At 37.0% G+C, this 22,885-nt stretch overlaps 1 protein-coding gene across 2 annotated transcripts in view; it reads right to left on the bottom strand.

Annotated features, from left to right (window-relative positions):
• The window catches only part of Gabra3 (gamma-aminobutyric acid type A receptor subunit alpha3), a 305,868-nt gene that overhangs the window by 276,441 nt on the left and 6,542 nt on the right, over window positions 1-22,885 (bottom strand). The window contains exon 2 of one of the 2 annotated variants that reach the window (XM_055608771.1): window positions 21,292-21,334. The exons of the other annotated variant lie outside the window; for it this stretch is intronic. The gene's annotated coding sequence lies outside the window, so the exon portion shown is untranslated. The remainder of the gene's footprint in view (window positions 1-21,291; window positions 21,335-22,885) is intronic. 2 annotated transcript variants of the gene reach the window in all.

Here is a 22,885-nt window from a genome sequence, read left to right as displayed (position 1 = left end):
CTGGAGGAATATGCAAAGGCCACCTTTTTTAGCTGTGAGGAGATCCAATCCACATAGGTTTTTGAAGTACTACTGCTGCCAGCAAGTCAATCTGTCCATGGAGGGTTAAGATTGTTTGAGCCACTTGCTGGAGGTCCTGGATGAACTGGGAAGAAAGCTGATAATACAAAGTTAGTGAGGTGACTAGTCCTGCTGTCCTGGTCCCAACAGCTGCTGTGATTCCTGCAACAGCCAAGAGGGGCAAGATTTGGATTTGCCCTCTTATCCTGCTGGACAGCTATTGAGCCCACTACTGGGATTGGTAGGGTCTCCTTTTAATTTATTACCCCCAGCTTGGGGAAGAGGAGCACCAGAAGCAGCGTGCAAACTGCTGACCAACCAGTAGGCAGATGATGGTAGACCTGAAGCACCACAAAGAATCAAGGTATTATTAGCAGTAGGGCATTAGGGTTGAGATGAGGTTTTCAAGGATTATAGTTTTATTACACTTTAAGGAATTTAGCATTCCCACAGCCTTGAAATAGCTTACCACACAAAAGAAGGTGATATGAAAAGGGTAGGGGGTTGTGGCAACATCAGAGTCAGGGCAGTTAGTGAATAGTGAAGTAAGGTTACTTGACAGAGTCACCAGAGAATCTGTCAGGGGTAGTTCTGAGTTGTTCCCAGGTGGGACACATAGACAACAAGCTTTAAAAAGGCCCTATTGGGACACATTAAGGAGCTTTAGGCAAGGTCACAGTTTGAAGTAGGAGATGAAATGACAGGTTGGTATTATTTAGGAGGGAGGATGTCAAAGAGGCAATGACCTTAGAGGAGTCTTTAATTACCTTTTCTACTTCTCCCATCCATGGGGATTGGGTAATTGGGATGTATTTTCTCTGGATATGGAAGATACTTCTAGGTAAATCATGTGTATACTGGAGGTAGAGTTAAACAACGTCGCCTGTTTCCCATCTGGGATCCCAAGTGTCTCAGATGTATAAGTAGAGAGTCTTTTAATACAGGTGAAGGAGCTTCTTCTGTGCTGGTGCATGGATTTGGCAGACCAATATGAGCGGCCTCCATATCCGTCCGGCCATTTTTTGCAATAATCCTTTGTTTGATCAAAGAGGAAGCAAACTCTATCAAATAAGAGAGGAGGGATAGATGTGGGGGTGAGACATCTATTGGTTCCTGAGTCCCTCCCATAGAGCAATTTCCCGACCCTATTTGGAGAGACTGTTTATTATCAATGATGGTTTCTTGAACCTCAAATCTCCATACATAGGGGTTACCTTAAATGGAAATAGGCAAGAGGGAGAGGAGGTCAAATTTCCTTACCTGAGAATAAGAGATACTATCCATCATATATCTTACTGTATTACTAGGATTAAATTTTTATTAAAAAATAACTAGCATAATGCTTATCACATGAAAGAAGCTTTGTAAATAATAGGCAAGGTTAATCTTTCTAAATTAAGAGATTCAGTCTTTATAAAAAGCATTCTTACAAATCACAATGTTTATCTTGTTATTCATTCACAAGTACAGGTGAATTAACTTCCAGGAGAACTCAAGTCCCTGGAAATCAACTTTTTATATTCAATTCTTTTATGAACTCAATAATATAGTGGTAGTGACAAATCCCATCTCACTCTTAAAGCTTTGTTAAATGAAAAACGGTGTCTCTAAGTAGGTAGGGATACATTCTCATTCTCTGTCATTTCTTTTTGCTGTACTTTCTTGTCACTCCTGTAGTTTGTTCCTGTCACCAAATTTTGACACAATAAGAAGAATAAAATAATGATACCTACAACAAGTATATAATACTATCATATTTCGTCTATTCTGGGCTTCTACCAACTTAAGATATACCAATATTTTATATAGCACCAAAAAATTAAGTGTGTTGTCTAATGAATAATTGATATCATTGACAATTGAGATTTGTTCCAATTTTGGAAATATTAAAATAAAAGAGGAAATGGTGCTTCTTAAAACTGATGAAACAGGATCATTTTGACACTGTTCCAAGCCCTTTGCATTTATTAAGTTACTGAACCCTTACAACAACTCTGTTAGGTCGATAGTATAAAATATTCGATAAAAGTAGCTTCTAATTATTGTTCTTCTCTATCCACCCTAGCACCACTATGAGAAGCATCATTGTTAGCTCTCATGAACTAATTTATTCCTTCTTTAAGGACCTTCAATGACTCTCCATGAGTTTAGAATAAAGTCTAAACACTGCATGACATGATTTGCATAATTCTGTATCCCTGTGTTCTCATCCTCTTACCTCCAAGAATGTAATCTGTGTAATTCCCAAAACTTGAACCTACACATAACCTGGGCCTTCTCCCTGAAATACTTTTTACCTGTTCCTTTTCCACCATTGCTGGAATTGCCAAATGCTACAGATCTTTAGATTCTATACTTGAGTATTACTTCAGTAAGGAAACAGTGTTGTCTCCTGTGTCTGAGCCAGACTAGGTCTGAATTTGTATTGCTTTAGAGTACCGTTTTTTATATTTCAAAAACACTAAAATCACAGAAAAAATATTTGTTCAAACTATCCCTCATGTCTTAGATGATAAGATCCATGTAGCAGAAAGAAGGCAAGTCTATCTGATTTACCATTAATTCCTCAGACTTTAACACAGTAGCCTGATATATTTCACATAAGGAAGAGATGATGAAAGGGAGAAAAAAAAACCCTTCATGTGCCAACCAAGATAAATTTCATTACCATGATTAGGACTAAGTTTTTTAGAGATCAATCACACAGGAATTCCAAACACAAATGAACATTGAATTTGTCAGTTCTGCCCATAATATTCACAGCCAAGCTCTGAGTGGGGGCCAGCACATCAAAATATCTTGATAGCTGTCACTCATACACATATGTTACATGACATGTCTTTATATAAGAATGTAGCTAACAGCTAAATTATTTTTACTTGGCAAAGCAAGGAAACCATCTATAGACTTGCAGGCCCAGGAATTAGAAACAGCAATTCAAGTAACTAAATAAGTCACCAAAGAAGGAGCAACACCTTGTCTCATTTGCATATTCTCATCAGGCTGCTGACCGGATTTAACACTGTTCTCATGCTAAGAGTGAATTGAGTGACTCCTAGTCCCTTAGAGCTTAGCACCAGGGTTCCAATACTTTTATTTGCCCAGCAGACAATGATTCAGAGCTGGGGCTGCTGTGCCTACACAGTAGGTAGTGTCCCACCTCCATCAAAGATATACCCTCAATAGCAGTCCTTGGAGCTGCAAAAAGATGACAAAGTTGTAGACTAAAGAGTAACTACAGATTTGTAGTTTGTCCCTAGGATTTGGGAACTGAAAATGAAAATATGTAATGTATATAGTTCAGGAAACCTGCATTTATCTAAAACTGGGGAATTGCAGACCTGATTCAAAAGAGAGGAATGATGCATTCATATATATGAATTTCCAGCCTCCAGGGCCCATTGAATATATAACCATGAGCATTTTTGTAGCTTCTGGAGACTGCAGTAGTTTTAGATTTCTGCACAAATACTCAGAAGACAGGAAGAAATTACTCCAAAAGTAAAGATGAGAGTGGGTTCTAAAATTGAGTATTTAGTTCTTCCTGCCAGGGTGTTAAGGCAGCTGGAATGGCACTTGTACAATGAGACAGTTCTTGTAAACATTTGGCAAGCATACACCCACTCCCTAAAAGCAAGAGAGTTTCAGCTGGAAACCGAGAAAGATGGATTAAAAACAAACAATAAAATAGAAGCTAAAAAACAAAAGACCACTGAAAATGAACAATGTAGAAGGCAGTGAAAGAAAATGAAGATGTTAATTATTGAATCCTGGTACAAAATCAAAGCCCAGCCCTGTGTTGGTGAAAAAAAGCAAAAAGTTGATATCAAAAGAAAAATGTCAAATAAAATGACAGGAAAGAACAATCAGTTGATATGAGTGATAAAGACAGATCAGAAAAACTGTTAGAAAGTCAACTTAATGGGGAAAAAATGCAAGCAAAAGTGCAGGTTCAGTAACAGGGAACATCCTACCTAGTATTTACTAAATATTCCTGTTCGGTTGGCATCTCTGGTTGCCCTGCCCACCCCCATATCATCTGGTAAACCTCACTTTCTCTCTCCAACCCTGCCCCCTTTCTAGAAAGTCCTCTACATTCCTAGCATTCCTGAGAACTGCCCTAACTGGAGCCACCAGTCACCCAAATCCAGCAGGTGCAGACAAGTTATCATACCTACATACCTTCATACCTACAATCCTGAAAAACCCCTTCCACCACAGTCAGGGCTCAACTTCTTCTGACCTCCTCCCCTGAGGCTGCTGAACTCGCCCAGGAGCATCAGTTCCCAAATAAACCTGCCCCTTTATATACTTTTAATCTGGCTTGGATTGGTTTATTTCATTGGTGGAGATAAACCACCAATTCCACCCAATATTGCCACCAACTTTCTAATATACCTTTCAAATCCATCTTTTCTCTCCATGTGACAAGTTATCCAAATCAGCCTTACAGGTCTCTTCACATTCATTCTAACTATCCTGCTACATTAATCCATCCTTCACACAACAACCAGAACGGATCATTAAAATGCAAATCAGATTCTTTTACTACTTTGCTTAAAACAATTGGAAGGCCCAATTGTTTCCCAATTCTTTCTTAGAGGAAAGAATGGAGTCTTGAATCTGACCCACAAAGCCCTTAAAGAATTAGCAAAATTTTACATCTTCAACCTTAATTCTTGTATCAGTATCTCATTGCAGCCTCCTTTCACACTCTCTACTGCTATAGCCTGGTATCTGGCCAATTTAGAAATTACTTGAAACCATAGCATTTTTTTCCATTAGTCCCATTTACCAACCAACCAGAACAGTTACCTTCAACCTGAGAATTAGTTGCTTCACATCTATTTCTGCTTAAAGCTCCAACCATTTTCCCCACACTTTTGTCCTTTCTCCTTCCTTCTGCAGAAATGTTTCTTGCTGCGTAGCTACTGGCACCCATCCAATCTACAAAATTCCATTGTTATTTATTTGGGTCCCATTTTTTTTAAGACAAGTCCAATATTCCCTCTTTTATATTAAAATAAATAAATAAAGATCTGCTTGCCATATGTAACTTTAGTGGCATCTCTTTTGCTTTATCCCCTAGAACAATAAATACTCAGATACATGAACAGTACGATCTGTGATCACAAGTTCAACACAGAAAACTAACCAAGGTCAGTTCGCCTTATCTCATGACTCAAACAATGAGTTATGATTATTTGAAGAATTTGTTATCCACCTAGAAATTCCAAGATCACACCAAGCTAGCAACATTTCACATAGGAGTAATACGTTCTCTTAGCTCCAAACATAAAATATACTGACTATTGCTAAATAATAAAGTATACATTAAAAACCAAAGCATAATCACAATTGTAAACAGAAAAAGGAAATGAAACATATCCACAAAGCTAGAAAAAAAGTGTCACCAGTGGAGGGAAAGCACAGTGGGATACCATAAACCAATACTGCTGAAAAAGTGGCAGAAAAACTGAGTCATTGCAAGAAACAAGGAAAAAAGAATAACTTTAAATACATTATGAACAGTATAAGGAGCCAAGATGGCCAACTGAGGTGTATCCAAGAAGGTCAGACAAATAATTATATAACTATGGTTCACATTTCAATAACCACTAGCTTAAAACTTGGACTTCTGCTGTCCTGAAAGAACAAAGGTCTCAAGCTGTGAGTATAAAAACTGCTTCTGAACTAAGGGGCAGATTGAATTAAAGGCAATCTAGACAGAACTAGAAAAATTATGGAGTCCTAGGGAAAGAAAATCAAGAATTTTTCTATTTGGGGTAAGTATGCAGTTATCTAGAATTACAAAGAATGCCAAAAGTGTCTTGAGAAAATAATAGTCAACAAATATGAAATTATAATCCTGGAGAAATAAGCATTTCAAATGGACTTAAAAGTAAATAAATTTTCTATCATCAAATAAGTAGAGGCCTAAAATGTATGAAAAGCAAGAACTACAAATTTAAAAATAGAAAACCATAGAAATAAAAAAATGCTCGTTTTTAAAATGAGAAATATGAATAATGTAAATCAAGACTTGAGACTCTGAAATGTCAGCATAAACTACACACTCAATATAGTCAAAGAAATTAGTTAATTTTAAGACCTATTTAAGAATAGAATTCAAAACACATGAGAGGAACTGATGAAATTAAAATTAAGACAAGACTATCTAGAAAAGACTTAGTCTAATCAAAGATTAATAGGAGTTCCAGAAACAGGAAATAGTATAAATAGAACATAATATTATATATATATATATATATATATATATATATATATATATATAATTTCATATATGAAATTGTATAATGACTTGAACATTGTGTAAAAGCAGTAGTGGCAAAAAGACAGACACTTGTATACACAGCAAACTAGAAGAGCAAAAAATGGCCTGACAGGTATGGAGACTGCCCATACTGGTCTTGCCAAATGCACTCACCAGCACAGAAGAAGCTCCTTTACCTGTATAAAAAGACCCTCTACTTATACATCCAAGACGCGTGGAATGCCAGATGGGAAGCAGGAGTCATTGGAAAACTCTACCACCGCTACACACCTGATCTACCGATAAGTACTATCCATATGCAGAGAAAATATGTCCCAATTACCCAAAATCTAGTAATGGGAGAAGTAGAAAAGATAATTAGACACTCCTCTAAGGTCATTACCTCTCTAACATCCCCTCTCATGAATAACACAAACCTGTTATTTCATCTCCTACTTCATACTCTGACCTCAGCCTACAAGCTCCTTAATATGACCCAACTGGGCCATTTTAAAGCTTGCTGGCTGTGTGTACCACAGGGGACCAAATCAGAGGTACCTCTGACAGCCTCTGCAGTGACTCTGTCAAGTAACCTTACTTCACCATTTACTAACTGCCCTGACTCTGAGGTTGCCACAACCCCCTACCTTTCTCATATCACCCTCTTTGGCGTGGCAAGCTGTTTCAAGGCATCTGGAACACATTCTGTAGTAATGCTAATTTCCTTAGACTGTAATAAAACTGTAATCCTTGAAAAACCTCATCTCATCCCCAATGCCCTACTGTTAATAATATCTAGATTCTTTGTGGCACTCAGGTCTACCATCGTCTGCCTGCCCGCTGCTCAGGAGTTTGAGCTCTGGTACTCCTCTTCCCTGAGCTGGGGGTGATAAACGAAAGAGAGCCCCTACCAATCCCAGCTGTGGACTCAAAAGCTGCCCAGCAGAAGAGGACAATTCAAATCCTTCCCCTGCTGGCTGCTGTAGGAATCATGGCAGCTCTAGGGACCACCTCACTAACTTTGTATTATCAGCTTTCTTCCCAGTTCATCCAGGACCTTCAAAAAGTGGCTCAGACAATACTAACCCTCCAAGGACAGATTAACTTGCTGGCAGCAGTAGTATTTCAAAACCGATGTGGATTGGATCTCCTCACAGCTAAAGAAGGTGGCCTTTGCCTCTTCCTCCAGGAGGAATGCTGTTTTTATGTCAACCAGTCGAGTATAGTAAAGGACAAAATCCAACAACTCCAGACAGATTTACAAAAATGAAAGGAAGAGTTGGAGGCCTCTAGCTCTTGGGTCTTTCAGAATCCCATATGGAAATGGATTCTACCCCTTGTCTCATCTCTCGTGCTAGTCTTTCTGCTTTTGCTTTTTGCACCTTGCTTAATTAATTTCCTCTCTATATTCTTCCAACAACAAATGCAAAAAATCTCTAACCAAACCATTAATCAGTTACTCTTACAGGATTATCAACCTCTGCCCACAGAGCCAGATGACTATGACCCCGATAGGTGGGGACCAGCTGTACCCCGAGAATAACAACGCCCCTAATCAGCAGGAAGTAGCTTGAAGAGCAAAAGTTGTCCCTGTGCCCTTCCCCCACCATCACCCCTTTCCTGACTCCTCACTTTTAAGCAAAACAAAAAGGGAGGAATGTTGGGATCAGTAAGCAGGCATCTCTACCTCCAGCTTCCAGGGACCTGACAAACCTGTTATCAGGCATTTGTGAAGCCACCAAGAAGACCACCTGCTGATTACCTAGAACTATCTGAGCATGCTCTGGGTCACCTTATAAGAGAACTCCTGGAGCCCCTCCTCTCTCTCTTTCTCTTCTGCCTTGTCTCTCTGTGACCCCCTTTCCCTTCCCCTAATAAACCTCCCATGTGGGAGTCTCGTGGTGTGATTTGCGAACCCATCATGTAACCTTCACAGGCGCACATTTTTCTAACATACAATCCATGCCTGGCCCAGCTTTAGACCCACTTCATAGGAGAGAATCAACCCCTGACACTATTAATGATACTTTGTTATGCTTGCAAATGGGTACTTGGCATAGCTGTCCTCTGAGAGGCTCCACTCAGCAACTGAACAAAAATGATGCTGAGACTCACAGCCAAGAAGCATTGGGCAAAGTGTAGGGAGCCTCGTGGAAAAGTGGAGGGAAGAATAGAAGGACCTAAAGGTGACAGGAACACCACAAGAAAACCAACAGATCCAACTAACCAGGGCCCAGAGGGTCTTGTGGAGACTGAAGCACCAACCAAGGACCAGACATAGACTGGACCTAGGCTCCCTAAACAGATGTAGCCCATGGGCAGCTCAGGGTTCATGTGGGTTCCATAATAAGGAGAACCTGGGCTGACTCTGAAATGGACTCTGTTACCTGCTTTTTTATCACTCTCCCCTGTCAGGACTTCCTCACCAGGCCTTAGTGAAAGAGGACTAGCTCAGTTCTGGTGTGACTTAATGACCTGGGGTGGGTGGGGAGGGAGAGCTCCCCTTTTCTGAGGAATAGAGGATAATGGATAAGGAAAGAGGGAAGGAGTGTAGGACCAGAGAGGAGGGAAGGATCTACAAGTGGGATGTAAAGTGAATACATTTTTTAAAAAGCAGATAACAACAAGGAAATATAGATAAAATTATCAACAGAAATCTTGAACCATCTATAGTTAACAACAGCTGATTGAATTTGCTTATTTCAAGCTAGTATTGCACTGAAAAATGAAACAAACAACAATGAAAGAGTATTTAAGATACCTCAAACCTGATCATCAAGAATGGAAGAAATTCGGTTTATCTGAAGATGATATTTACACAATACATATATTTTGAATCGTTTTGAATCAAGAGAAAGTATCTAGAGATATTTCAAAGCCCAACCTTGCCAGTTAATGGCAATTCTAATAATTTTAGTCAGTATTTAATACTTCAATCGTATTGTGCTGTATAACCTTTCCTGAGAAAGCACAAACAAATGTCTACCGAACAGAGTGCACTTTTTCTATTTTGGTCTCTGTTTGTGTCATAAAACAATCTGGCCAAACAAACAAACAAACAAACAAAAAAAAACTTAGGAACAAAGGGTTTATTTCAGCTTAGACCCTGCAGTGCATCATGAAGGAACTCAGAAATCAAGGCAGGAATCTGGAGGCAGGAACTAAAGCAGAGGCCATGAAGGAAAGCTGCTTACTGGCTTGATAAGCATGCTTCATTATATAAGCCAAGACCATCTACCTAAGGGTGGCACTGCCCACACAGTCTGGACTCTTGCATATCAATCAACAACCAAGAACCCCCCCTCTCCGCAATCTTGTCTACAGGGAAATCAAATGGAGTTCTCTAGGTTGAAGGGCCCTTTTCTCAAAGACCTTAGCTTGTATCAAGTTGACAAAAATACTAATGAATATAGCACTAATGACTGACACTATTTTACCAGAGTGTAGCTTAGTGAAACATCAATTTATTTATTTATAGGAGCAGGGATAAGAGGTATTTCAACAGCATGGCTGACTCAAAAGGAGCTGCATCTCTGGAAAACCTACCCTTATATGAATGGAGAGTCATAAAAGCTGCGGCTATGGAGCTCAGTGTCTCACAGGAAAATCAGAGGGTTTGTGCTCCCAAAACATTGTTTATTGCTTTCATAACATTTCTGAGCATGGTAAGTTTCCTTAGCTTCTTGACCCTTAAAAACCTGCCTCCATTCAGAGGATATTACACATAAGAACACATAAGGAAATAAAAAAACAAAAACACAGGATGTAGCAGGAGGAAGCCTATAACATGAAAAACAAAGAGCTATTTAATTCCAAGAAACTTGGAAAGAAAAAAAATCATCAAAGTTATATTACTAAAAGCATCTAAGCCAGATGTACACATTTAATCCTAGTACTTGGGAGGCAGAAGCCAGCTGTTTCTACAGTTGGAGCTCCAAGACAGCCAACGATACAGACAAGCCCTGTCTTAAAAAAGAAAGGCTTCAAGGTAGAATGAGAGCTAGAGAAAGGACTCAGCAGTTAAAATCACTGGCTGTTCATTCAGAGGACCAGTGTTCAATTCCTAGCACCCCCATAGTATCTCACAATGATCTATAACTCCAGTCTCAGAGGATTTAACACCTTTTTCTGGCCTTTATGGTCAGCAGGCATGTACATGTTACACAGACATATGCATGCAAATAAACACCCATATACATAAAATAAAATAATAAAATCTAAACAAACAAAACAAAACAACTCTTGGAAGAGAAATGGCTCAGTAGATAAAGCACTTGCCATACAAGCAGGAATAGAAACTTGAGTTCTAATCCCAGTTCTTACATTATAAAAACATGCACTGAGCATGTGCCTAAAATCTCAGTGTTAGGAAGGTATAGACAAGGAGAATCTTTGGGTCTAGTTGACCAGTCAGTACGACCAAATTACTTGGTTCCAGGTTTAGTCAGTAAGATGTCCTGTCTCAAAAAAAAAAAAAAAAAAGACTTCTACATACAGTCATCTGACTGTTACCCACCATTTCACATGAGCTGATATATCAAGGGATTTTCATTACTGACCCTTTGCTGCATGCTAGAGTAAATCTTCAAAGCTGTGGACTAAATCAACTTATTTCTGCTTCACATATAACTCATGTCAGATATTTCATTGTAGCAATGCAAAGCCAAAGCCAATTAATATATGAACACAAATACAGTTTGTAGAAGAAAAAGATAAATCTAGCCATATATAATCCAAGATCAAATATATTGGGTGAAAAATAAGAAATAGTTCAATATTAAATAATCTAGCAAAATGATTTTTAATTCTGAAAAAATAATGAGAAGCAAGGCATTGAATACATGGCAATTACTAAAATGTATGCATATGGTATAAGAAAATAAGCACATAAGTATCTCAATAGTTGAAAAGCCATGCAACTAGATTCTTTTAGCTATGAAAATAAATTTTAGCAATTACAAATATAGTAAAACTTTCTTCATTTGATGAATGAGAACTACCAAAAAGTTACAGCGAATCCTATACCTATGGAACACATTAAAAATATTGTCACTCCATGAACTGATTGGGCTGCTCTTTAATCACCCCTCTGAGCGGGAAGCAGCCTTACCAGGCCACAGAAGAAGACAATGCAGCCAGTTGTGATGAAACATGATAGACTAGGGTCAGAAGGAAGGAGAGGAGGACCTCCCCTATCAGTGGACTTGGGGAGGGGCATGGGTGGAGAAGGGGAGGGAGGGGAGGATTGGGAGGGGAGGAAGGAGGGAGCTACAGGGGAAATTAAAAATGAATAAACTGTAATTAATAAAAATAAAAATAATGTTTACCAATAAAAAAATACTGTCACTCAATGCAAGAATAAGATAGAATTCCCCATTCTTATGACCCTAAGCAATAGTGTATATTCTAGACAAAAAAGATAAGGAAAGAAATAATTCATCAATATAAGAATTTTAAAGAATAGAATAATAGCTGTCTATAGATTAAATGAAAGCATACAACTAACAAGAATTAAACTTTAAGAATGAATCCAAATCGTCAATATTACCAGACTAAAGCAACTTAAATAAAAGCAACCACTATTAGAAATAGAATTAAGTATGGGACTACATGTTCCAAATATACGAGGGTAATGAGAAAATCCTATGAAGAAATCTCTTATAAACTGTCAACTCTAGCTCAAGAAGAAATAAATAAACTGGACAATACTTTATCCATTAAACAAAACACACTTATCTCTGAGGTTTAAACTCTTGACTTGAGTGATGAATTATGTGAAGTTTTAAAGAAGAAATAATATCAAGTCTTCGCATGCAAATTTTTGTACAAAATCGAAATAGGAACATTTCCAGCTCAGTTTATAAGGCCAAAGTAACTCTTACTGTAACTAAAAATATATTATATAAAAAGTTCAACATACCTAGTAAACATGTATACCAAAGCTCCCAACAACGTAGTAATCAACAGATCTCAGAAATATAACTAAACATCATATATCTTAGCAGAATTTTGCCAGAGAATACAAAAGTGATTATTCGGCACTTGAAAATCAATTGCTGTCCCTATAGTAGTAGATCAAGAAATACAGAAATAACATCTATAAAACTGTAACATGCTCATAACCAAATCCCCTAGCAAACAATGACTAGAAGGTACCTTCCACAAATTCAGACATTGCAAGTAAAAAATTCTCAAGTTGGCATCACAGCTAATTAGAAAATGCTAAAGGTTTTGCAATAAGATCTGTTTAGTAAACAGCCTAATATAATAGACATCCTATCCAGCTACAATACAGTAGAGCATAAGATAGACGGATGGATAGCCAGATAGATGGAGATAGATGTAGAGAGAGATTGAGAAAGCAAAAAAAAAAATACATATACATACATACATATACATATACATAATAAGACAGATAAATACAAACTAGAAAAAAATAAATAAAACTATTTTTGTTGCTGGGCAGCCTAATCATCTATATAGAAACTGGTAAGAACATAAAAAGGCAGTAAAGCAAAAAAGTGTGTTTCGTAAAACACAGTCAGTTCACAAAATGTAAATCAATTTATACTCTAATGATAAACATAAGTTGAGATCTTTAATATCACTTATGATGGTATCAGAATGCATGCAATACTTGAGAAGAAACAGAGCAAGATGGTAGTCTAAACTCTCTGTTGACTACTCCCTCCCACCAAACATTATTTTCAACAACTATACATACATAAACATATTTTCATAAACTCTGAAAACAATCAGGTAAGAGTATCTGGTCATAATACAGTACTAAGAAACGGTGTGCTAAAGAGAATAAAACCATCTCATATTACCTACATCACCATTAAACCAAATCCAAGCAGCATAAGCTGGATAGTTAAGATAAAAAAAAAGAAGCTAAACACAATATTTAGCCATAATTCCCAACAATGGGCACACCACAGGAAATGAAACCTTGAGCACCATTTGACAGTTACTAAGCCCAGGTCAGTACACAAAGCCTGAGCCTCTAAACACCTTATGGTGCTACACAGGAACCCATAACTGCTGCAAGAGAGACTTGAGATCCAGCTCAAATTTTGGCCAGGCAACAATACCGACCCTAGTCTCTAAATAGCCTACAGCCAGTCAGGACTTAGCAGCTAAGATCTTAGAACCCAGCCTGGTATGGCATGGGTCTCAGTGGTCCTGTACTTAGGGTGCCCCCTAGTGTTCCACTAGCTGCAGTAGTTATGGGCTTACAAACTATACAACATACTCAGAATTCCTGGACAGATTTATTGTTGGGAGGCGTTCTCAGACAATGTCAGTATGAAAAGACTGATATGAGCATCTAATTCTTCATCACACAGGCCTTATCAAGGGCAAATCAGGAAAACATGGCATCACTAAACTGAAAAATAATGTACCAGGAAATAACTCTACGGAGAACACAAATAGTCAAAGCATTCTTGAACCAAAAGCACAAAGCTGAAGCACCACACTATCTGACTTCAAGTTGGACTTTTTCTATGTTTTTAAAAAGTACTTATTTTAATTTTATGAGAATTGGTGTTTTGCCTGAATATTTGTGTAAGGGTGTTGAGTTCCCTGGAACTAGAGTTACAAACAGTTGTGAGATCCCATGTGGGTCCTGGGAATTGAAATCGCATCTTCTGTAGGAACAGGCAGTGCTCTTAACCACTGAGCCATCTCTCCAGCTCCTCAAGTTGTACTTTTGAGCTTTAGCAATATGAACAACATAATACTGACTTAAAACAGAAATTTAGAGCTCCTATTCTTTCCATATCATACTAACTCCCCTTCTTTCATATGATTCCCTGCACTCTGCCAAGGGTTTGGTTATGAGTCTTAGTGTCTGCTTTGAAACACTGATAGGTAGAGTCTTTCAGATGCCTTTTGTGGTAGACTCCTACAAGGACCAAATATATCCGGGCACAGGGTCTTTTCTGAGACTGATACTCAACCAACGACCATCTATGGATATAACCTAGAACTTCTGCTCGGATGTGGCCCGTGGTAGCTCAGTAACCAAGTAGTTTTCCAAAGTAAGGGGAACAAGGACTATTTCTAACAGGATCTCAAGGGCAGGCTCTTTGACACCCCCCCCAGGGGAGGAGCGGTCCTGTTAGGCCACAGAGGAGGACTTTGCAGCCAGCCCTGAAGATACCTGATAAGACAGGGTAAAATGAAAGGGGAGGAGGTCCTCCCCATCAGTGGACTTGGAAAGGGGCAGGCAGGAGACCAGGGAGGGAGTGTGGGGTTGGGGAGGGAATGAGGGAGCGGGATACAGCCGGGACACAAAGTTAACAAAATGTAACTGAAAAGAAAAATAAAATTAAAAAAATATATATAAAAAAACAGAAATGTAACCCAACAGAACATAATACACAAGGCAGAAATAAATTCATGCATCTACAGAAAACTGACTTTTTAAAAACAAAGGTCCAAGAAAACCAAAAGACAAAAGACAACAACAACAACAAAAAAAAAAAAAAAAAAAAACAGAGATGGAGAAACATTAGTGGGTACTATTACAACCAAATATTGAGATTTGAAAGAATGAAGTTCAACTCCTACATAAGTCAGATTTTCAGATTTCTTGCTACAACAAAATACCTGAGGCTGAATGGCTTATAAATTAAAAAGAGTGTTATTTAACTCATAGTTTTGGAAGCTGAAAACCAAATACTCAGAAGCCCTACTTATTTAGTTAGCCTCTGGTGAAACACTCCTCTACGATGGAATGCATGAAGAGAAGGCCAAATAGTGAGACCATTAGAAAGTTAGAGAGATTCTGATGCCAACCTTGCTAATTTGGCTCCTGTGAGGAATATATTAGTATTTTATCTTCCAGGGAAGCATCCCAAATATCCTAATCACCTTCTACTAGTCTCTTCTGCCTCTGCTACTGTCATTGGGATTCACTGAATGAGTTCAGAGAAACTAGCTATCAGTTAAATCATAGAAAACGTGTTCCTTAATATAATTCTGTCTTTTCTAGACTTTGGACATGCCTCACAGATTTCTGAGGTGCATTTCAGCCCAGTGTCTTCATGGACAGCATTTGGCTTTTTAAGTATTGTAATGTCTTTAACAAGCAGTTTCTGGGCCACACACTTGCACACTATATCCTAATGCATTCCCTGGTCAAGCTACAATTCTCTTAAGTCTTTATGCTCTGTTTCCTTTAGATCTGAAATCATGCTGAATGTTGTCTAAAGCACCTACAAAATCTTTTTATATAGCTTGTTTAGACATTTCTGTTTTCAAATATGCTAGTCATCACTTCGAAACTTAATGTTCTACAAAACTCTAAGGTAAGGCCACAGCTCTCTAAAGTTCTTTGCAACAATTACAAAGGTGGATAAAACTCTAAGGTAAGGCCACAGCTCTCTAAAGTTCTTTGCAACAATTACAAAGGTGGATGAAACTCTAAGGTAATGCCATAGCCTACTAAAGTTATTCGCAACAATTACAAAGATAGCCTTTACACCAATTCTAAGAGGGTCCTCATTTGTATCTGACTAAATTCCCTGAACTCTGCATCCTATGTGCCTTCATGAAAATTATGTGTAATGTTGTTTACAGCACTCTATACTTTTGCTAACCAGCTCCTTTGAACAACTTGAATCACTGATAATTACCCAATTCCAAAAGAGCTTCCATATTCTCAGATAGTTAAAGCAATTACTTGATTCTCAGTGACAATTTTCTGTTTTAATTCCACTTTATATTTCTGTAACAAAATGTCATTCCTGAAACTTCAGAAGACAACTTTAAAATAGATAAGTCTTAGAGGCTGCAAGTTTGAGATTAGGGAGCCTAACTAAATAGGCATTGCTGAGGGCTTCATGCTGATGGCATTACCATGGCAGGTGCAGAGTTAGGAGAGAAACAAGACATATCAGGCTTGCTCTTTTTATTATAACCCATTCTCCTGTAACTAGCCAGTGTCCCCATGAAAAAGACCATAATCCTCTCTGAGAGCAGTACTTTCAATGATGCAGGTGCTTTCAGCTAGATCTCACTTCTTAGAGTGACACAATGGGTAGCAATCAAGTACCAGATAATCTAAAACACAGGGATCTTGACCTCTCACCATGAAAAAAAAAAAATAAACTCCAAGTGCATTGAGTATGAAGATGTAATAGCCACAGCTATACAACCTCTACAGAAAGCACAGTGAAAGAATGCTATGGAGTTATTTTGTGCAATGGCTTTTAACATAATCTCAAAAGCATGGGTTACTAAGTTAAGAAGAGACAAAATTATATTCTCTCTTAATAAAAGTTACACAACAAATCTGTTCAGTGAATAAATAATTTACAAAATGGTAAACAGCATGTAATATGATGTTACTATACAATATATGAGGAATCAAATTAACTCAGTTGCAAAAATATCAAGAGTCTGATTTAAATTGGGCAAAGAACTTGAAAAGGCATCTCTAAATAATGGTCAACAAGTGTGTAGATAAATGTTTGATATCACTAATTTTCAGAAAGATGCAACTGAAAACCATGAAAAGATTTCATCTCAGTCCTTATATGTTGTTGGTGGGAATGCTAACTGGTATAACTACTACAGAAAGTAGCATAGAGATTCCTTAAAGCCTGAAAAATAGGCCAGTTGTGGTGGCACACACCAGTAGAATTTGCTTAAGGAAGGAAAAGCAGAGAATCATGAGTTTGAGGCCAGGCTGGACTACACATTTAGAAAAATAAGGCTGAAAAATATAACTGCCTCATGATCCATGTAGAACACCACTATGCAAATATATAAAGTAAATTAAACTAGTATGTCAAAACTTATACTGTGTCAGTGGACTTGGAATGGGGCATGGGAGGAGAGGAGGGAGGGAGAGTGAGATAGGTAGGGAATGAGGGAGGAGGCTATAGCTGGGATACAAAGTGAATAAACTAACTAATATAAAAAATAAATAAATAAAACTTGTACTGCGTCCCTGTAACAGAACTCACATTAAACAAAAAATGGAATCAACCCAAGTGTCCATCAACAAATAAATTGATAATCTGTCTAAACCTAAATCAAAGACTTAAAAAGTAATACTATAAAATTCTACAACAAAATGAACAAAGTCATTTTTAAACTGATGCAAAGACTTTTTATAGTGAAGATAGCCAGAGTTCATTATAAAAAAGTTCATTGTACATACTCCAGGACTGAGAGTAGACAACAGCCAAGGGGACCATCATGTAAGGCATAAACTTCTTAAAACCCAAAATGTAATCATCATAATATAAAACACATTAAGAGAATGAAATTACAAGTCACAGAAGTGGAAAATATTCTTAAATAATGTATCTTTTAAAGGGTTTGTCACATAAGCACTTTTGTATGTGTGTATGTGTACAATAATAATATAACTATTCCAAACATTAATATGCAAACTATTTAAATGGACATTTTTCCCAAAAAGTAGTCAGGTGGCTGAGAAACACAAGAAAGGATATTCAAAAGCTAATCATAAGGAAACAAGGAAATACAACTACATATTCACTAGAAAGACTGCCAAATTAAGATGTAAGGTTAATACAAATAGACAATTGCTTTCTAATATACAAACAATGAAAAATTTAAAGACAGTATTACCTACATTATTAATAAAATAATAACAACAGCAATAATAAAAGACAATAATGGCGATGACAGTGAGATGTCCCCGTGGCACTTGTCATCAAGACTGTTGACCTGAGTTCAACATCCAGGACCCACCTTGCATAAGAAAGTAACAAGGTCCTGAAAGTTTCCTTCTGATCTCCACATGTAGGCACTGTGGCATGTGTATACCCACACACACTCATACACACACACAAATGTACATACATGCACACAAACACATTAATGAATATATTTTCATATATATGCTTATTTTTTTTGCAAAGGTAGTAGTTGATAAAACATAAAATGAAGCAACTTTTAAAGTTTCTACTTCTCTCCCTCATACTCTGTTAAATCATATTAAGGAGGAACCATTTCAACATCATTACATATATGCTGCTATCATAAAGATATTGTTCTTTGTCTTTCCTCTTTATTGTTATTTTTGAAATAATAATTTAATCACAACATTTCTTCTTTTCTGTTCCTCCTCCAAACCTTCTCATATACCTCTACCCACTCTCCTTCAAATTCACGGGCTCTTTTTTCACTAATTATTATTAAACACATATTTTTTTTCATTTTTAATTATACTTTATTTACTTTGTATCCCCCCCCACGGCTAGTTCCCTCCCTCCTCCCCTCCCAATCCCTCCTTTTCTCCTCCTTTTCCCCACACTCCCCTCCCCAAGTCCACTGATAGGGGAGGTCTTCTCCTTTTTTCTGATCCTAGCCTATAAAATCTCATCAGGAGTAGCTGCATTGTCTTCCTCTGTGGCCTGGTAAGGCTGCTCCCCCCTCAGGGGGAAGTGATCAAAGAGCAGGCCAATCAGTTCATGTCAGAAGCAGTCCCTGTTCCCATTACTATGGAGCATACTTGGACACTGAACTGTCATATTTTTAAGTAATTTTTAAAATCTAAACAAATTTATACCCTTCATAAAAATTGGTTCAAATTGGAACATAGACTAACATGCAAAACTACAAAAATTCCTAGTACACAGTGTTGAAGGATAGGAACCTACTTCACATAAGTATGGGCCTAAATGAACTACAAAATGTGACTACTGAGATGAAGAAAACCCAAGCCACAGACTGAGAATATGAAAGTGCAGGTCTATTAAATGTCTTATATTCAAATTGTAAACAAGTTCTTAAAATTCAACAATTAGAATAAAATAGCTCAGTTTAAAATGGCCAAAACATTGCAAGATCAGAGTTAGTGTGGACTAGATATACATAGTTTGAGGCCACTGAGGGCTCTACAGCTTGGCTTGCATAGAGAGTTCTAAGGGTGTTTTTATTTTTTTTAAGCAAAATACCAATCATTCAATTTTACCAATAAAGACTGAGGAACCAGATAGTGGGGTGAAAACCCACACCTCAGAGAGGCAGAAAAAGCATCCAGATGACCTTTCTATTGAGCTGAAAAGGAAAAAAACTTTGCTACTCAGAAGGAAAAAGCCTTTCTACTCAGCTCACGTACCAGAAGGAAAAATCCAAAAGACCCTTCTCTCTACACATTTTCCCTTTTCTTTTTCACAATTTCTTCACTTTATATCTTGATTTTAGTCCCCTCCCTCATCTCTTCCTGGTCCCACCCTTCCTCTCTCTTCCCCATCTTCCTCCTCTAATCAAAAGAAAGGGGGAGCCCTCCTCCCCTTCCATCTAACCCCAGCCTATCACTTCTCAGTAGGACTGCCTGCATCCTCTTCTTATGTGGCCTGGCAAGGCCACCCTGTCAAGGGAAAGTGATCAAAGAAGGAACAACAAAGTCCATGTCAGAGACAGTCCCTCCTCCTCTTACTAGGGAATCCACATGGAGACTGATCATTAAATATCTTTCAACTCAATGCCCCTACTTTCTATTTACTCCCTGTCAGCTGGTTTCTTGCTTCATCTCTTGACCTAGGATAAACTTTATTTAATCCTTTATACAGAAAGCTCTTGAATTAAAGGTGTGTGCTAGGACTGAGCCACACACTAATCACCTATTTACAATAAACAGAAATTTATTGGATTAAAGTTCTATGGTAGAGCTGAACCACACCAAACAAGAAACAGGTTTGTACTGTTCACAATCCCAGAATTCACAATGGGACCAAATACCCTGTAAATTGAAGGTACATAGAGAGATACTGTCTTTATAAAAGGGACAAAAGAACTAAATAGACACATCAATAAAACTATTACCAATGACAGATAAATCTATGAAAAGATTTTAGTTGTCATGTCATTATGAGCTTGTGAAGCCAAACACTGAAATAATACTAAACATCTATCAGAATGGCTGTAGTCAAGATGCTGACAATACCAAATGCTAGCAAAGATAGAGAGCAACAGCTGCTTCTGTCAGGAATGTCATATTAGCCAGCCACCTTAGAAGACTGTCAATCTTACCATGTAAACTAGCAGTTGAACTCCTTGCAATTCACCCAATGAGTTAAAAACCTGAAACATAAATGTTAATGACAGCTTTGTTCTTAACTGTGAAAACATGAGAACTACAAAAATGTCTTTCTATAAATGAAGAGTTTTTTAAAAATTCTATAATATCCCAATGATGTAGAATATTACTATTTAATAAAGAGAAATAAATGAGCTGCCAATCCATTAAAAGGCACTGATGATCCTTAAATCCAGTCTGACAAGTGAAAAAAAGCCACTCTGAAAAAGTCAAAGGTACACAGGGAATAAAATGACAAATGCCTCCTGTCATATTTTCTCTAATATGCAGAATAAAAACAACAACATGAAAGTAAAATGGGAATTATTTAGGAAGAATGAGTTGTTCAGCTGAAAGAGGGAAGAGGACAAAAGAAGGTAACATGCCAAAAATGAAGCTCATTTTGTACAATATGTACTAATAAAAACAAAAATCCCTAAAAACACCTAACAGTATTACACTGACTGAGTAGGTTGGACATATGATTTTAAGAATATAAATATATATATGGGTGGGTGGATGGATGGATGGATGGATGTGTAAGCATAACAAAAATTAATGAAAAGTGGCCATGCATTTGAAACAGAGAAAGAAAGAAATGTATGGGAGATTTTAGAGGAGGAAAGGGGAAATGATAGAATTATAATCTCAAAAAAAAGAAATAAAAACAAAAGATGAGTACAGCTTCAGGTGGGTGAGAGGGGTGAATACATAAGTCACAGGGAACTTTTGTGGCTAGAAAGCTATTCAGGAAAATAATAGAGTGGTGACTATATGACATTATGCATGCTTATTCTCACATTTAGCTGCATGAAATAAAGACCACAAATGCCTACTATGAATTTTAGTTAGGAATAACATATACATCCATCAGTTGTAAGAAACGTACCAAATAAATGCAGTTCCAGTACAGATAGTGCTACATAGAGACCCTGTATATAAAAAAAAAGAAAAAGAAAGAAAAAAAGAAAGAAAAGCTTTTGAGTTTTTTTAATACACTTTTTGATCTTCAAAATATAAAAAGATAAACTTGTCACTCATGAGTTTATAATACATTTGAACAAAGAGCTGAGGTGATTGAAATTATTTAAAAGCTATAAAGTTTAAATAATATTTAGTTAATATTTTAATATTATTTAAACTTTATAACTAGGACAAGAAGCAGACCACAGAAATGGAAAGTAGATAAATTACCCCAAAGAACTACTATATATAAAAATTTAGCTATGTTACACAACAGTGGAAAAGAATGAATTATTCAGTATTTGCTGCTGTGAAACAAATGAAGAGGAAAACAGTTTAGAAAATTACCTCATACCACACAACAACATAAATTTCAGAAGCAATGAAAACTAAACAAAATCTATTCAAGCACTTATTAAATTTTGAATGAATAACTGCAACACAATTCATGAGAAGAAATTATAAACTGAGAGATGGATAATTATGTACAAATTAAGATTATTGTATGTAAAAGTTCTTTTAAAATGCAGATAGACAAAAATATTTCCACAGTGGTGATAATGGTCTAACATTTACTAAATATAGTAAAATGAGTAAAAGTTTTAAAATTATAAACAGAAAAAAATGTACACAAGAGCAAGCCAAATAAAAATATTCATATCCACTATAATAAAAGAGGATAATAATTAAAGTTATGCTATTATTTTGCCTGTTAGGTTGGCAAAAATATAAATGATACAGCTGTGTGGACACTGCTCACCTACAACGATCTCACATGAACATCAAGTGATTTTAAAAGCTAGTATCCTGAGGCCCACCAACACCTTTTAACCCACTTTAATAATTCATTTAAAAAGTATTTATTATGTACATTTAGACATTTTTAGCTCCTATGGGATACAATTGTGAACAAAATAGGGAAAAAATCCTGTACTTTCTAGGGTAAGGGAGTAGTATGGAATCTAGTAACAATGATGCAAACCAAAGAAGAAAAAAAGGAGGTGCATAGTGCGGGGTGGGGGGAAGATGAGTTTGTATTTGTGTTTTTTAAACATAAGCTCATAATAAAAGACTACTGCACAGCACCATTTGATTGGAGACCTTACAGAGATTAAATGTGAAGAACAATGATGTATGATATGAATACAGATATAGGCTGCATAGTTACAACTGCAAACAATGTCAACTGTCAATATTAAGGCTATCAGACAATGATGCCATAAAATTATGCAGATGTTGAAATTTTTGGAAGCTACTTAATGAAGTGAAAATTCTCTGAATGTGGTATTAATGAAAAATAGTCATGACACACAAACACATACATATGCACACACACGCACACACACACACACACACACACACTCACACACACAGACACACACACACACACAGGACAGGATGGTCCTGTAAACACAGAAACACATCTGGAAGGAAACACTGCAAGTTTTTTCAGGATTTGGATCTTAGACTCAATTTCCAAATTTTCTACAATAAGGTTATTTTGTTTTATATCATGAAAA

The sequence above is a fragment of the Psammomys obesus genome, unplaced genomic scaffold (genome assembly GCF_907164565.1).
Source record: "Psammomys obesus unplaced genomic scaffold, mPsaObe1.curated_primary_1811, whole genome shotgun sequence".
Classification (NCBI taxonomy): domain Eukaryota; kingdom Metazoa; phylum Chordata; class Mammalia; order Rodentia; family Muridae; genus Psammomys; species Psammomys obesus.
The sequence above is the reverse complement of the archived record's forward strand: the minus strand, read 5'-3'. Positions and strand labels throughout refer to the sequence as shown.